A 15439-nucleotide genomic window follows, 5' to 3' on the forward strand; every position below is an offset into this window, starting at 1 on the left:
ATTGTTCGTGTAAGTATAACATACTTCAATAAATTTTTAATGGAATAAAACAGGCTGTTAGAGAGAAATACATAATTTAATATGAGGTTTTGAAGATTAGAGATTTGAGCTTAAAGAGAAAGCTGGGAGGCATTGTAAAGTCATATGCAAAGGTTTTATTTTAAATTGTGATTAAATCATAATGTACTTGCTGTTCTCAAAAACCTAGTGAGGGGGGAAGTGGCTAAGACTTAATCAGTTGGACTCCCATCTACAATATGGGAGGCCCTGGGTTCACATCCCAGAGCCTCATTGTGAAGACAGGCTCACCCACATGCTGCGGAGAGCCCACAAGCACCATGGACAATCGCCTCAGCAAGGTGATGCAACAACAACAAAAAAAGGGAGACAAGCAAAAAAAAAAAAAGGCAGAAGAGCATGCAGCAAATGGACACAGCGAGCAGACAGCAAGCAAGCCACAAGGGCGGGGAGATAAATAAAAAGTAAAAAAATACAGACACAAAAGAATGCACAGAGAATAGACACAGAGAGCAGATGGCAAGCAAAAAGCCACAAGGGGGGATTTTTTAAAAAACTAGTAAGGGAAGAAATACAAAAAATCAGAAACTTATAATACAGGACTGGGTGTGAATTCACTAGAGGTGAATTCAGATGGGACTTACAAATGGGACTTAAGGGGCTTAGGAACCCATACTTAGAGTTGATAAAAGAATATCACTGAAGTTTAGTGTTTTCTCTTTCTGTTCTGAGCAACTGGTCAAAGTATTTTAATTTTTGTGAAAGAAAAATTGTAAAAACTTTATAATAATTCAGTAGTTTATAGCCATCTAAAAATATGGCTGTGGCTATTAAACAGAATAAATATTATAAAAACTAACTTTAAAAACAATAAAATCCTTAGAACAGTGATCTGTTTTAATTGGGTCTATTGCATTTCAGGTCCTAGTATACAGCCCAGTTTAGAAATAATGTAATGGTAGTTGTGCAAATTGGCCAAGTCCCACAGCTCTTCTGTGGTGAAATGGGCACTCAAACTCAGATTGTTCAGATTCTGAAATTCAAGCTCTAATTTATTCTCTTCTACTGAATTCCATTGACAGGGTCATGAACATAACAAAATTAGTTATTTAGTCACCCTTCATTAAGTGATTCACCCTTAGTAAGTCTCTCCTAAATGTTTCTTGATAATCATGTCCCACTCAGTCATAGAGTTTCCAAAAATTTTTTTTTCAGTGCTGCCTTTACTTCTTGTTCCTCAGGGTATAGATGAGTGAGTTAAGCATGGGGATCACCACGATGTAGAAGAGGGAAGCAAACTTTCCTTGGTCCTTGGATCTACTTTTGGCTGACTGCAAATACATAAAAATGATGGTTCCATAGAAGATGACTACCATCAGGTGGGAAGAGCAGGTCCCAAATGCTTTATGTCTTCCAATGGCTGACTTGATCTTCAAAATTGCTTGAGCAATGTACCCATAGGAGATTAGGATGAGTGACAAAGGCACCACCAGGAATAATACACTAGCCACAAAGAGCTCAGCCTGGTTGAAGGTGGTGTCCACACATGCCAACCTGATGAGTACAGGGACCTCACAGAAGAAATGATCCACCTGGCAGTGACCACAGAAGGGCAGCTGAAGGGAGAGTGTGGACTGAATCAATGTAGTGGCCACCCCACTGAACCATTCCATAGAGGCCAAGACATGGCGGAGCCAAAGATGCATGAAAAAATATAATGTAAAGGATGGCAAACAGCAACATAGTGATCATAGGTCATCACAGCCAAGTGGATACACTCAGTGTAGCCCATTACAAGGGAGACATAGAGTTGAATCATGCAGTCTACATATGTGATGGACTTATCTGAACACTTGAGGTTGACTAGAAGCTGGGGAATGATACTGCTGAGGAAGCAGAGGTCCAGGAAGGAGAAATGGGAGAGGAAAAAAATACATAGGAGTGTGGAGTTTAGAGTCCAAGATGGACACCAAGATGATAGGCAGTGTTGCCTAGAAAGGTCATGAGGTAAAGGGACAAGATTATTCCAAAGAGAACCAGCTCTAACTGAGACTTGTCTGAAAAACCTATCAGAATAAATCCAGAGGAGGCACTCTCATTGGTCCCCTGAATTACTCTTACTTTGACCTTTCACTTCTGAAAGATGAAGTCATATCATGTATTAACCTCAGGGATTTTATGACAAATCAATGACAATAAAGATTTAGTGCTAGGGGCAAGATGGTGTCTGGGTGAGTGCATCTCTTAATCTCTCCTGCAAAGAAGCAGGTGAGTACGATCAGAGTTCTGCTGGACCAGGCTGTTTTGGGGGCTTGCAGGGCAGGATGTGTCTGCACATTGATTTGGTGAGACAGTGACAGAAGAGATTCTTGCAAGAGGTAGAATTTTGGGTCTCTGACATAGAGGTCAGAAGTTGTGGGTGGGACTCTTCCCCCTAGGGCTGGCAGCCCAGATGTGGTAATCCCTGAAAACTTTGTTGTGCTGAGGTGTTCCCAGACCCTGAGCAGGCTGTTTCAGGGGCTTGCAGGGCAGGAGGTGACTGGATGTCAATTTGGTGAGACAGTGACAGATTCTTGTGAGAGGTGGAATTTTGGGTTTCTGACACAAAGCTCAGAAGTTGTGGGTGGGACCCCTCCCCCTAAGGCTGGCAGCCCAGCCACAGGGATCCCTGAAATCTTTGTTGTGCTACAGCATTCCCAAACCCCATGTTTACTGGATGCATGGTTCCCAGGTCTGTATACCCTAAAACCTGGTAGCCCACACTCCACAGACTCACATACCTTGAGTCTGCAATATCCCGGACTTCCCATCCCCAAATCCAGCACCCTGAGGCCCGTCTGAGGTCCTTGATTACCCTAGCACTCCACGTTTTTTTTTTTTCTTTGAGCTTTGAGGAGTGTACCAGCTGACTTGGGGAGAGTCTGGGAAGAAAGCAGAGGTGAATTTGCTGAGAAAGCCCAATTTACCTAAATGTCCTAGGATAGGAAACTTGGTCTGGGAGGAGGTGGATCAGAAAATCAATTAGACCTCCTCTAGCACACCTAAGGGGAAGAGACTGTAGGACATGCTATCCCATATTTGGGGTTGCTGGTGAGGTGTAAGTGCTCTCATGCTGGAAATAAAGAGTCACTGTCTTCTGTGTTGAGTTGGTTCAACAAGAACCCACTTAAATCTCCTACCGGACCTCTCAGGCAGCTTTCCAGCTGACCTGGGAGAGACAGAAATGAGGATGGAAGAAAGAGGGAATGTAAGATCCCTAAGCATTTTATTTAACTGCAAAGAGGATTCCTAGCTTGAAACTTTGATTCTTTTTTTTTTTTATCATGGTTGCTACTGTTGCATTGTCTCCTGGTCTTATCTCCTATTTTATCCCACAAGGTTCTTTTTCATTTATTTAGTTTTTTTTCTGTTTATCTTGCTTGTTTCATCCCCTTTTATTTTCCCCCCTTTTTTCTCTTTTTTTCTCTCTTTTTCTTCTTTTTTATTTTATTTTCTTTATTTAATAGGTGCTGCAGGGAGCACTTCACATTTGCTGTGTTTCCTCATCCTCCATTTCCTCTTTTCTGTGTGTATTAATTTTGGCCACCTACACTCTCCCTTTCCTCTACATCTTTCTATCCTCCATCATCTACTGTTTCTCTTGCATTCCACCTCCCTTTCTTTGGCCCCCAAATTGTCTGATTTTTTAATTTCTCATATCTTTGTTCTGTTTTCTTTTATCCACTCTTGATATTATTGTCTTTCTTTTCTCTTTCCCTCTCTCATGAAAATACTGGCCTTTTAATTCATACTATATTCCTCCCCATATTCAGTTGACTATCTCATTATAGGTACTCTACTTACTGCTATGACTCTACACAACTTACATGAGTCTAATATCCATTCTCCTAGATCTCACATTGTTTCTCTGTTAACATTTATTACCAATACTACTTTATACATTTTCTTTTCTTACTCATTTTGCTTTCCCTGGCCCTAAATTTTCCTTCAAAGTGAACTTAGCCAGCAACAAGAAAATAGAGTAAGAAGAACAAAGTGATGAAGAGAAGACACTTACACATGAACAACAACTAATTAATCCCCAAGACTAGACAAAGAAGCTAAGGAACTGATTAAACCTGTCAAGATAAAATGATGACCAGACAGCAACAAAAAACTACAAACCAAACCAATAATCAGGAAAACGTGGCTGAATCCAATGAACAAACTAAAAACCAGGAAGAGGAGCTCTCAAAACATATATATTAGAGACCAACTTAATGAAGTAAAGGAAGAGATTAACAATATGAAGAAAACACTTGGAGAGAATACAGAAGGAATTGCAGTCACACAAAAAGATAACAGATATGATGGTGATGAACACCACAGTTCAAGAAATCAAAACTACCCTCTCAGCAAAGAGCACCAGATTAGAAGAGGCAGAGGACAGAATTAGTGATGTGGAAGACAGTACATCTGAAATCAGAGAGTAGAACTGATCAATAAAAAGGTAGAAAAAAACGCAACTGGGAATTAGGGACCTGAATGACAATGCAAAATGCACAAACATACGTATTATAGACATCCCAGAAGGAGAAGAGAAGGGAAAGAGGACAGAAGGGGTGTTGGAGGAAATAATGACTGAAAACTTCCCAAATCTACTGAGGGAGATGGATGTACATGTCCAGGAAGTACAATGCACCCCAAACACCATAAATCCCAGCAGGCCCACCCCAAGACATATACTTGTCAAATTATCCAATGCTCAAGACAGAGAAAATTCTATAAGCAGCAAGAGAAAAGAAAACCATCACATACAAGGGAGGCTCCATAAGATTAAGTGCTGATTTCTCATCTGAAACCATGGAGGTAAGAAGGCAGTGGTATGATATAGTCAAGATAATAAAACAAAAAAATTTCCAACCAAGAATACTCTACCCAGCTAAACTAGCATTCAAAAATGATGGAGAGTTCAAAATATTCACAGATAAACCGAAATTAAAAGAGTATGCCAACAAGAACCCTGCCCTTCAAGAAATACTAAAGGGAGTTCTGCAGGAACAAAGAAAAAAACAGGAGAGGCAGAGTTGGAGGAGAGTGTACAAGCAACAAAAAAGACAAAAAGAGAAGAAAAAAATTTTAGACAAACACATGTCCAAAGAAAATATGGCTAACATAAATAATTCTTTGAAAGTAATAACACTGAATGTCAGTGGATTAAATTCACCTGTAAAAAGATTCAGACTGGAAGATTGGATAAGGAAATATGACCCATCTATATGCTGTCTACAAGAAACACATCTTAGATAGACCCCGGGATTCAAGGAGGTTGAAAGTGAATGGCTGGGAAACAATCTTACAAACAAACAATAACCAAAAAAAGTCAGGAGTAGCTATATTAATATCAGACAAAATAGACTTTAAATACAAAACAATTGTGAGAGACAAAGATGGACACTACATATTAGTGAAAGGGATAATCTTTCAAGAAGGATGAACAATCATATATATTTATGCTCCTAACAAGGGAGCCTCCAAATACATGAGGCAAACATTGGAAAAGCTAAGTGAAATAATAGATGCCTCTATAATTATACTGGGGGACTTTAATACACCACTATCAACTTTGGACAGAACATCTCAAAAGAGAATCAATAAACAAAAACTCTGAACAGCATATTAGAGGAGCAGGACTTAATAGACATATACAGATCATTACACCTGAATACAGCAGGGTATACATTTTTCTCAAGTGCACGTGGATTATTGTCCAAGATAGACCATATGCTAGGCCACAAAGAAAGGCTCAAGGAATTCAGAAAGATCAAAATCATAAAAAATAATTTCTCTGATCACAGAGGAGTGAAGCTGGAAATCTACGAGGACCAGACCCAGATTTCACACCAAGATATGGACATTAAACAGCACACTCTTAGAAAAACAGTTGGTGAAGGAGGAAATTTCAAAAGAAATTAATAACTACCTTGAAACTAATGAAAATGATAACCTACCAAAACTAATGGGATGCATCAAAAGCAGTACTGAGAGGGAAATTTATAGCAACAAATTCATACATCAAAAAAGAAGAAAGAGCAAAAATTGAAGTACTAACTGCACATTTGGAGAAATTAGTAAAAAAGGAAATAAAAAAGCAACCCACAGTAAGAAGAAAGAAAGAAAGAACAAAGATAAGAGCAGAACTAAATGAAATAGAAAATAAGGAAGCACTTGAAAAGATAAACAAAACCAAGAGCTGGTTCTTTGAGAAGATTAATAAAATTGACAAAACCTTAGCTAGACTAACAAAAAAAGAGAGAAGATAAAAATACACAAAATAAGATCCCACAGAAATAAAGACGATCATGAGAGGATACTTTGAAAAACTATATTCCAACAAAAATGACAATTCAGAGGAAATGGACAAATTCCTAGAAACACATAAGCAGCCTGTATTGATGAAAGAAGAAATTGATGATCTCAACAAACCATCACAAAGAAAGAGATAGAATCAGTCATTAAAAACCTCCCAACTAAGAAGAGCCCTGGGCCAGACGGCTTCACTGGTGAATTCTACAAAACATTCTGGAAAGAACTAATGCCACTCTTGCTGAAACTCTTCCAAAAAATTGAAAGAGAAGAAATATTGCCTAACTCATTCTATGATGCCAACATTACCCTGGTAACAAGTCAAACAAAGGCATCACAAGAAAGGGAAATTACAGACCAATTTCTCTAATGACACCAAAATGCTCAACAGAATACTTGCTAACCATATCCAACAACACATTAAATGAATTATACACCATGACCAATGGGATTCATTTTGGTTATGCAAGGATGGTTCAACGTAAGAAAATCAATCAATGTACTACACCATATAAACAGATTGGAGGAAAAAGTCACATGATTATATCTACTCATGCAGAAAAAGCATTTGACAAAATACAGCAAACTTCTTGATAAAAACACTGCAAATGTTTGGAATACAAGGAAATTTTCTGAACATGATAAAGAGTATATATGAAAAACCCACAGCCAACATTGTTTACAATGGTGACGTCCTAAAATCTTTCCCTGTAAGATCAGGAACAAGACAAGGATGCCCACTGTCACCTCTCTTATTTAACATTGTCTTAGAAGTACTTGGTCGAGCACTGAGGCAAGAACCAGACATAAAAGGCATTCAAATTGGGAAGGAAGAAGTCAAAATTTCATTATTTGCAGATGACATGATCCTATACATAGAAAACCCTGAGAAGTCTACAAGAAAGCTTCTAACTCATAAATTAAGTTCAGTAAAGTCGCAGGTTACAAGATAAATGTACAAAAATCAGTAGCATTTCTGTACACCAATAATGAGCAATCTTTTGATGAAATCAAGAACCAAATACCATTCACAATAGTAAATAAATAAATTAAATACCCAGGAATAAATTTAACTAAAGAGGTAAAAGACTTATACACAGAGAACTACACAACACTGTTCAAGGAAATCAAAGAAGACCTAAAGAAATGGAAGAATATTCCCTGTTCATGGATAGGAAGACTAAATATTAGATGTCTATCTTAACAAAACTGATGTACAAATTCAATGCAATCCCAATAAAAATCAACACATCATTCTTTAAGGAACTAGAGAGACTAACTATGAAATTTATTTGGAAAGGAAAGAGGCCCTGAATAGCCAAAGACATATTGAAAAAGAAAAATGAAATAGGAGAAATAACAGTACCTGACTTCAAAACATACTACAAAGCTACAATAGTGAAAACAGCATGGTATTGGCACAAGGAGAGACACAAAGACCAATGGAACCAAATTAAGAGTTCTGATAGAGATCCTCATATATATAGTCATATAATATTTGATAAAGCCACCAAATCCTCTCAACTGGGAGAGAATGGCCTATTCAACAATTGGTGCCTGGAGAACTGGATATCCATATGTAAAAGAATTTAAGAGGATTACCAACTCACACCTTATAAAAAAATCAACTCAAGATGGATCAAAGACCTAAATATAAGCATCAAGACCATAAAGACTTTGTAAAGCAGTGTAGGGAAGCAGCCACAGGACCTTGTAATAGGAAATCACTTCATGAACTTCACACCAAAAGCACAAGCAGCAAAAGAACAAATAGATAAAAGGGACTTCCTCAAAATTAAAGCCTTCTGTACCTCAAAGGAGCTTGTCAAGAAAGTGAAAAGAGAGCCAACACAATGGGAGAAAATATTTCATAACCATATATCTGATAGGAGACTTATAACCTGCATATATAAAGAACTCCTATATCTCAAAAATAAAAAGACAAACAACCCATTTTAAAAATGGGGAAAAGATTTAAACAGACACTTCTCCAAGGAAGAAATACAAATGACCAAGAAGCACACGAAAAAATGCTCCAGATCTCCAGCTATTAGGGAAATGCAAATCAAAACTACAATGAGATACCATCTTACTCCCATAAGATTGCCAGCTATGAAAAAAACAGAAGACTACAAATGCTGGAGAGGATGTGGAGGAATGGGAACACTCATCCACTGCTGGTGGGAATGCAGAAGAATCCAGCCCTTCTGGAGGACAGTTTGGCAGTTTCTCCAAAAACGAGCTATAGATCTGCCACATGACCCAGCAATTCCACTGCTGGGTATATACCCAGTCGAATGGAAAACAAGGACACAAACTGATATATGCACACCAATGTTCATAGCAGCATTATTCACTATTGCCAAAAGTTGGAGTCACCCAAATGTCCATCAACAGATGAATGGATAAATAAAATGTGGTATATACATACAATGGAATACTACTCGACTTTAAGAACAAATACACTAAAAACATGGGATAACATGGTTGAATCTTGAGAACCTTATTTTGAGCAAAGCAACCCAGGCATTGAAGGACAAATACTAAATGACCTCAATGAATTACTGTGATCTAAAACTTTTGTGAAGACAAGCTTAATAATTAGGGAAAAAAGGTCAAAGGATATAGACACTGAGGAAAAGATGGAAGAAGTTGCCTTGCCAATTTGCACATTTATTGCAGTGATGGAAGGCAAAATATTAAAAACAAAGCTTTTACATCTTTTAATTTTTTGATACCCCAATTTATTTTTACCTTAATTTTTCTAAAAATTAATGTGTATTCTATATCTAACCTTTAAACTCATCACTATATTCCATTTTACTATTAATGGAACCTGGCAATATATTAGGCTTCATTTTTGAAGAAGTTTTGGAGCACAGAGGTTCAACAATGGCAGGGGAGGAATACTGGGGTGGGGTGTTATTAACAGGGGACACATGGCTGGCAGGGAGTTCTCTGAGTATATATCCAGGGTACATAAAAATGGATATTTTCATAGTGGTTACAATTAAAAACAACTGAGGGAGTGCTGAGTTCCTAGCCAGGGGAGCTCTATCACATTCCCTAAAGGAACAGCAACAACCCCCCAAATGCAATGGCAAAGACGAAAGAAGGAAGATCCAACAATGAGACCTTGACTAATGACTATGCTTGTGAACCTGTGCACCTGAAATAAGAACAAGGCCTAGAGCTGCAGGGTGCCTAAGAGTTACCTCCTGACAGCCTCCGTGTTGCTCAAATGTGGCCAGTCTCAACGCCAAACTCAGCATGTAAATGCGTTGCATTCCCCCCAGCATGACTTCCGGGAATGAGCCTCTCTGGTGTTGAGGGATTACTACCAAGTACCAGCTGATGATGTAACTAGAAAATGACCTTGAATAAAAGGGTCAACTCAGACCAGCAGAACATCTCAGTCTACATATAATACCCGGAGTTAAAAATGCTTTTTGACCTGAATAAAAGGGGGAAATGGAAAGGACAAATGAGTTTATATGGCTATGAGTCTCCAAAAAGAGCCAGGAGGTTATCAGAGGGGTCACCCTTATGCACACCTCAGCAGAGTCCTAAAGACAGATAAAGTAGATACAACCTCAGATATTGGTTCTTCTGAGGGCCAGAGACCCACAGTTTCTATGGTCATGGCAGATGGAGTTCAGTCCCATGTCAGTTGGCCCTACTTTGCAGTTTGTGTTTCTGTATGATGGAGCTGGATTCAGATATGATCTTTGTTCACAAACCTCTCCTGTTACTTTTACTGGATCTGTAGTTGGTGCTGGGGTTTAATGTATACCCAGGGGACTTGAATCTTTGGACTGACCATGTGATAGCCAGGCCCTGAGCCTCAATAGACTTGCAACTCCTACACTCTGATTTATTGGACTTATCCCCCCTCAGCTAATATGGAGGTAAAGAAGGTCAACCACCACACCATGGAGCCAAGAGTGCTTTCACCTGAAAGCAGGAGAATTGCAAGCAGCATCCATGTGGAATCTAAGCCCTCTCTTGATATAGATATGGAGTGGACACAACTATTCCAGGTCCACAGGATGGAGGATTAGAGTATGGATTAGACTGGACTTACTGATAATCTATTCATGAACTATTGTGGTTAGTAATCAAAAAAATGTGGCATTGGTGTGGAGAAAGTGGCTACGGTGGCTGCTGGTGGTAGGGAGTGTGAAGAAGAGATGTGATGTGGGGACGTTTTTGGGACTTGGAGTTGTCCTGAGTGGTGCTGCGGGGACATTTACCAGACATTGTATGTCCTCCCATAGCCCACAGAGTGGACTGTGGGAGAGTGTGTGCTATGGTGTGGACCATTGACCATGAGGTGCAGCAGTACTCAGAGATGTATCTACGAAGTGCAGTGAATGTCTCATGATGTTGGAGGAGGTTTTTGTTATTGGGGGAGGAGTTGGGTGACGGGGTTGGAGGTATATGAGAACCTCATATTTTTTTAATGTAACATTAAAAAAATAAAGAAAGAAAATAAAAAGGGCCCAAGCAAAACAGGAAAAAGATTTAGTGCTGCCTAAAATATGAGTGGTCATATCCCTATTATCAAATATCAATAAGTAAAGGAAAATTCCTTGAAATGTATGGAATGATCTTTCCTAAATTGTAATTTTAAAAAATTAAGCAATTGTAATATATTACAAAACCTAGCATTCAGTATGCTTTTATGATTATTCACAGGTTTAGAATTTTATTCAAGAAAAATCCATTAAACCTCCTATAAAAGAAGCAAAAAGAACATTTCTGGAATAAAATATAATGGTTTCAATTTTATTTAGCTTAAATGTAATCTCCCTACATTTATGGAGTATCAATTAAATAAATTAATATTATATTTATTAAACCTTTAAGATGCTGAAAGTTCTAAATCCATGTTTAATGGAATAAAGTTAAAAAAGGAAATGTAGGTCTACCCTCTCTGCAATGAATGAAGTAACTTAATAGGTAAAAAAAAAAAAGATTTTGTGCTGGGAAATCAAGCCTTGGAAATAGATGAAGAAAAAGGCCACACTAGAAAATATTAGTGTGTGTGAACACAGTCTACTGGCTATAGGTTTTCCAACTACCTTGAGACAAAACAAAAGGTCATTGTGATTATAAAGCTAGAATATACAAAGTTTAAGGGTTCCTATTTGGAATGATGGAAAGGTTTTGGTAATGAATGGTGTTGATGGTAGCACAACATTGTGAATGCAATTAACACCACTGAAATACATTTCTGAATGTGATTAAAAGGGGAAATGCTAGACTATATAGCTGGTAACAGAAAATTTTTAAAAAAGTCCATGGAACTACACTACACAGTGACTGCTATGTTAAACAATGGACTCTAGTTAATGGTAAAATTGTAAAAATATCGTGTTATCACTTGTAAAAAACATTCCACACCAATACAAGGCATTGGTGGCAGAGTGGTGTATAGGAACCCTGTATTTTTTGCATGGTTTTTCTGTAAACTCACAAATACTCTAATAAACAAGATTTAAAAAATAAATAAATTTGTGGGGACATTGCTGTATATATTGACTAAATCAAATAGCAGGATATGGTAATTAAAGGTAAGTTTGAGTCAATTTTTCAAAGACCTTAAAGGTCAGTAAACCTTATTTGTATATTATTCATCAAGTAAAAGGAAAGTCTTCATAAGAGGGATGTGGCTTTGTTTGAATTTTCTTTTTAAAGATGTGTGTCTAAACAATGTAGTAAAATTTAAAACAGAAACCACTTTAATCCAGAAATGATGTTAAAAAAAATAAATGGATAGACAACCAGCAAGATGACAGGAGAGTAAGGAGCCTAGAGTCAGCTCATGCAACAGGGCAGTTAGTAATCACCCAGAGCTATCTGAAGCTCCTGTTTGGGAGCTCCAGGAGACCAGAAGAACATCCTCCAGTATCCTTGAAAGAATGGAAGGAGGAGACTACCCACCTGCAGAGAAGATTCATGAGTAAAGTACTCCATGTCCTGGAAGCCGGTGACAATCCTCCACTGGCATTTCAAGCCACCTTAGGAGCTAATCTGTGGCTAGAATTGGAGGCTCCACTTCCCAAAAAAACAGGGGAGGAAGAGATAGTTGGGCACCAACTTCAGCTACTGATTAGTAAATTTGGCAGGCTAAATTATAACCCTAAGAACAGATAAAATTTGAACATGTCCAAGTCAGAAAGAGGCCAGACTCTGCCCCTGCCATGAGGGGAAGCAGGGTGCACTGAAAATCTTAGTGCTGGCAAGGGAAGCCTTCTTTCCATCCAGATCAGATTGCAGTTGTATCCTAAGCCCCAGCCCCACCTCCAGCAGGGAGGAAGCAGGGGAGACCTGTGCCAGCCTCTCCTGTTAACTGCAGGTATATTTGGCTGGACAGAGTTGGAAGTCTACCTGGGCAAATGTGGTCAGTTTAGACCCACACAGCATAGATTGCTGCCCACACCTGTAGCCCCATCCACATCTCAGGCAGGGGAGAAAGAGACATGAAGCTTCATCAGTCTCTCAGGCAACTATAGTCTAGGCCTGCATGACTTGGATTACTACACTTGGCTGTGGCTCTGTCACTACCCCTGGCAAAGGAGAAAGTTGGGAGAAGCTTCATTGGTCCCTGGGGCAATGAGAGAAGCATGAGCTTCTACAGCTTAACAGCATCAACTATATTCTTGGCACCTACTACACAACCAGCAAGGGAGAAAGGGCAAGAAGCCCTAAACTAAAGAGAGAAACTGCACCCAGAATAAATGCATCTATTAAGCCACATGCCAAGACACCAACAAAAAATTACAATCCACACCAAAAAAACAGGAAAATATGGCTCAGTTAAAGGATCAAGATAAGTTTCCAGATGACATAAAGTAGTTCAGACAACTAATCATAGATGTTCAAACAAATCTTCTTAATAAATTCAATGGGATGGCTAGAGAGATTAAGGATATTAAGAAGATATTGAATGAGCACAAAGAAGAATTTGAAAGCTTACATAGAAAAATAGCAGATCTTATGGGAATGAAAAGGGTAGTAAATGAAATTAAAAATACATTGGAATCATATAATAGCAGATTTGATGAGGCAGAATAAAGGATTGTTGAGCTTAAAGAAATGGCCTCTGAAAGTGAACATACAAAAGAACGGCTGAAGAAAAGAAAGGAAAAAATAGAACAAATTCTCAGGAAACCGAACAACAGTAAGAGACATGAAAACATACATGTCATGGGTGTCCCAGAAGGAGAAAAGAAGGGAAAAGCGACAGAAGGATATTTGAAGAAATATGGTAAAAAATTATCCAACCCTATTGAAGGACATAGGTAGCCATGTCCAAGAAACACAATGTACTCCTATCTGAATAAATCTGAATAGACCAACTCTGAGACACATGCTAATCAGAATTTCAAATACCAAAGACAAAGGGAATTCTGAGAGCAGCAAGAGAAAAGTAATGCATAACATAAGGGACACTCAATAAGTTTAAATGCTGATTTCTCAACAGAAACCATGGAGGTAAGAAGACACTGGTCTGATATATTTAAGATACAGCAGAGAAAAACTTCCAGCCAAGAATCTAATATCCAGCATTATTGTTTTTCAAAAATGAGGACTAGTTTAGAATATTCACAAATAAACAGAAACTGAAAGAGTTTGTAAACAAGAGACCTGCTTTGCAGGAAATACTAGAGGGTGTGCTATAACCTGAAAAGAAAAGTCAGGAGAGGGAGACTTGGAAGAGAGTCTAGACATGAAGATTATATCAGTAAATGTAATTAAAAGTGTCAAGAGAGTGATGAAAATAATATATGACAGATAAAACCCAAATATTTAGGAATAAACTTAACCAATGATGTAAAGCAACTCATTGGTTAAAAAAAAAAACAAATTAATTAGAAGAACATTCCAATGTCACAGATTGGAAGACTTAATATCATTAAGATGTCAATTCTTAAATAAAAGTAAAAATTTTAAAAAGGTGTTTCACTCAAATTGATATACAGATTCAATGGAATCCTGACAAAAATTCCACCACTACTTTTTAAATAAATGGAAAACATAATTATCAAATTTATTTGGAAGGTTGAGGGGTCCTGAATAGCCAGAGACATCTTAAAAAGGAAAAACAAAGTTGGGGGACTCTCACTTCTGGGCTTTAAATCAAATTACCTAGCTACAGTGGTAAAAACAGATGGTACTGGCATAAAGACAGACACATAGACCAAAGGAAGAGAACTGATGGTTCAGAAACAGACGTTCACATCTAGGGTCAAATGATTTTTAACTAGCCTATCAAACTCACCCAACTTGAGCAGAACAGTCCAGTCAACAAATAGTGCTGGGAGAACGGGATATCCATAACCAAAAGAAGGAAAGAGAACCCTATTGCACATCTTATATAAACATTAGCTCAAAATGGATTAAACCTAAATATAAAAACAAGAACAATAAAGCTTCTAGAAGAAAATATGGGAAAATATCTTTAAGACCTGGTGGTAGGTGGTGGATTCTTAAAGGAAATAAGAGGAGGACTGAGATGGACTACTGATATTTAATGTATGTGGAGGTTTTAATTAACTAGTGTAAAAGTGTGGACATGTATAAAGTTGATGGTAACACATTTTAGTGAGTAACAGCTGGTTTATAAATAGGAATGTGGCTGAAAAGGGCAATCTAGGAATGTAAATGCCAACTAAAGAAAGCTAGAGAATAATTTAGGGACTGAATAATACAGTAAACCCAGAGGTGGGTGAGAATTGTAGTTGATGGGACAGATTCAAGACTGTTCTTTGTGAGCTAAAGAGATGTACATTACTATTTGTGGGGGTGGAAATGTGGAGAAACATGGGAAAAATACAAATGGAATGACCTATGTAATGTGCTTAACAGTAATAATGTAATATTCATACATCTATGCCAAAGATGTACTGTGTTGATAATGGGGGAGTATGGAAAAAGTGTGCCAAATGTACACTATGGTCCTGGTAATAATCTGATGATATTATCTCATCTGTAAAAAATGTTCCACCACAGTGTGGTGTGTTGATAGAGGGGTGTTGTAAATGGGAATACTACACATGTGCATGATTGT

At 38.0% G+C, this 15439-nt stretch overlaps 1 pseudogene; it reads right to left on the reverse strand.

Annotated features, from left to right (window-relative positions):
- Nucleotides 1-1241: 1241 nt before the first annotated feature.
- On the reverse strand, nt 1242-2828 carry LOC131279271 (olfactory receptor 2G2-like; annotated as a pseudogene).
- Nucleotides 2829-15439: the final 12611 nt, after the last annotated feature.

The sequence above is a fragment of the Dasypus novemcinctus genome, chromosome 7 (genome assembly GCF_030445035.2).
Source record: "Dasypus novemcinctus isolate mDasNov1 chromosome 7, mDasNov1.1.hap2, whole genome shotgun sequence".
Taxonomy (NCBI): domain Eukaryota; kingdom Metazoa; phylum Chordata; class Mammalia; order Cingulata; family Dasypodidae; genus Dasypus; species Dasypus novemcinctus.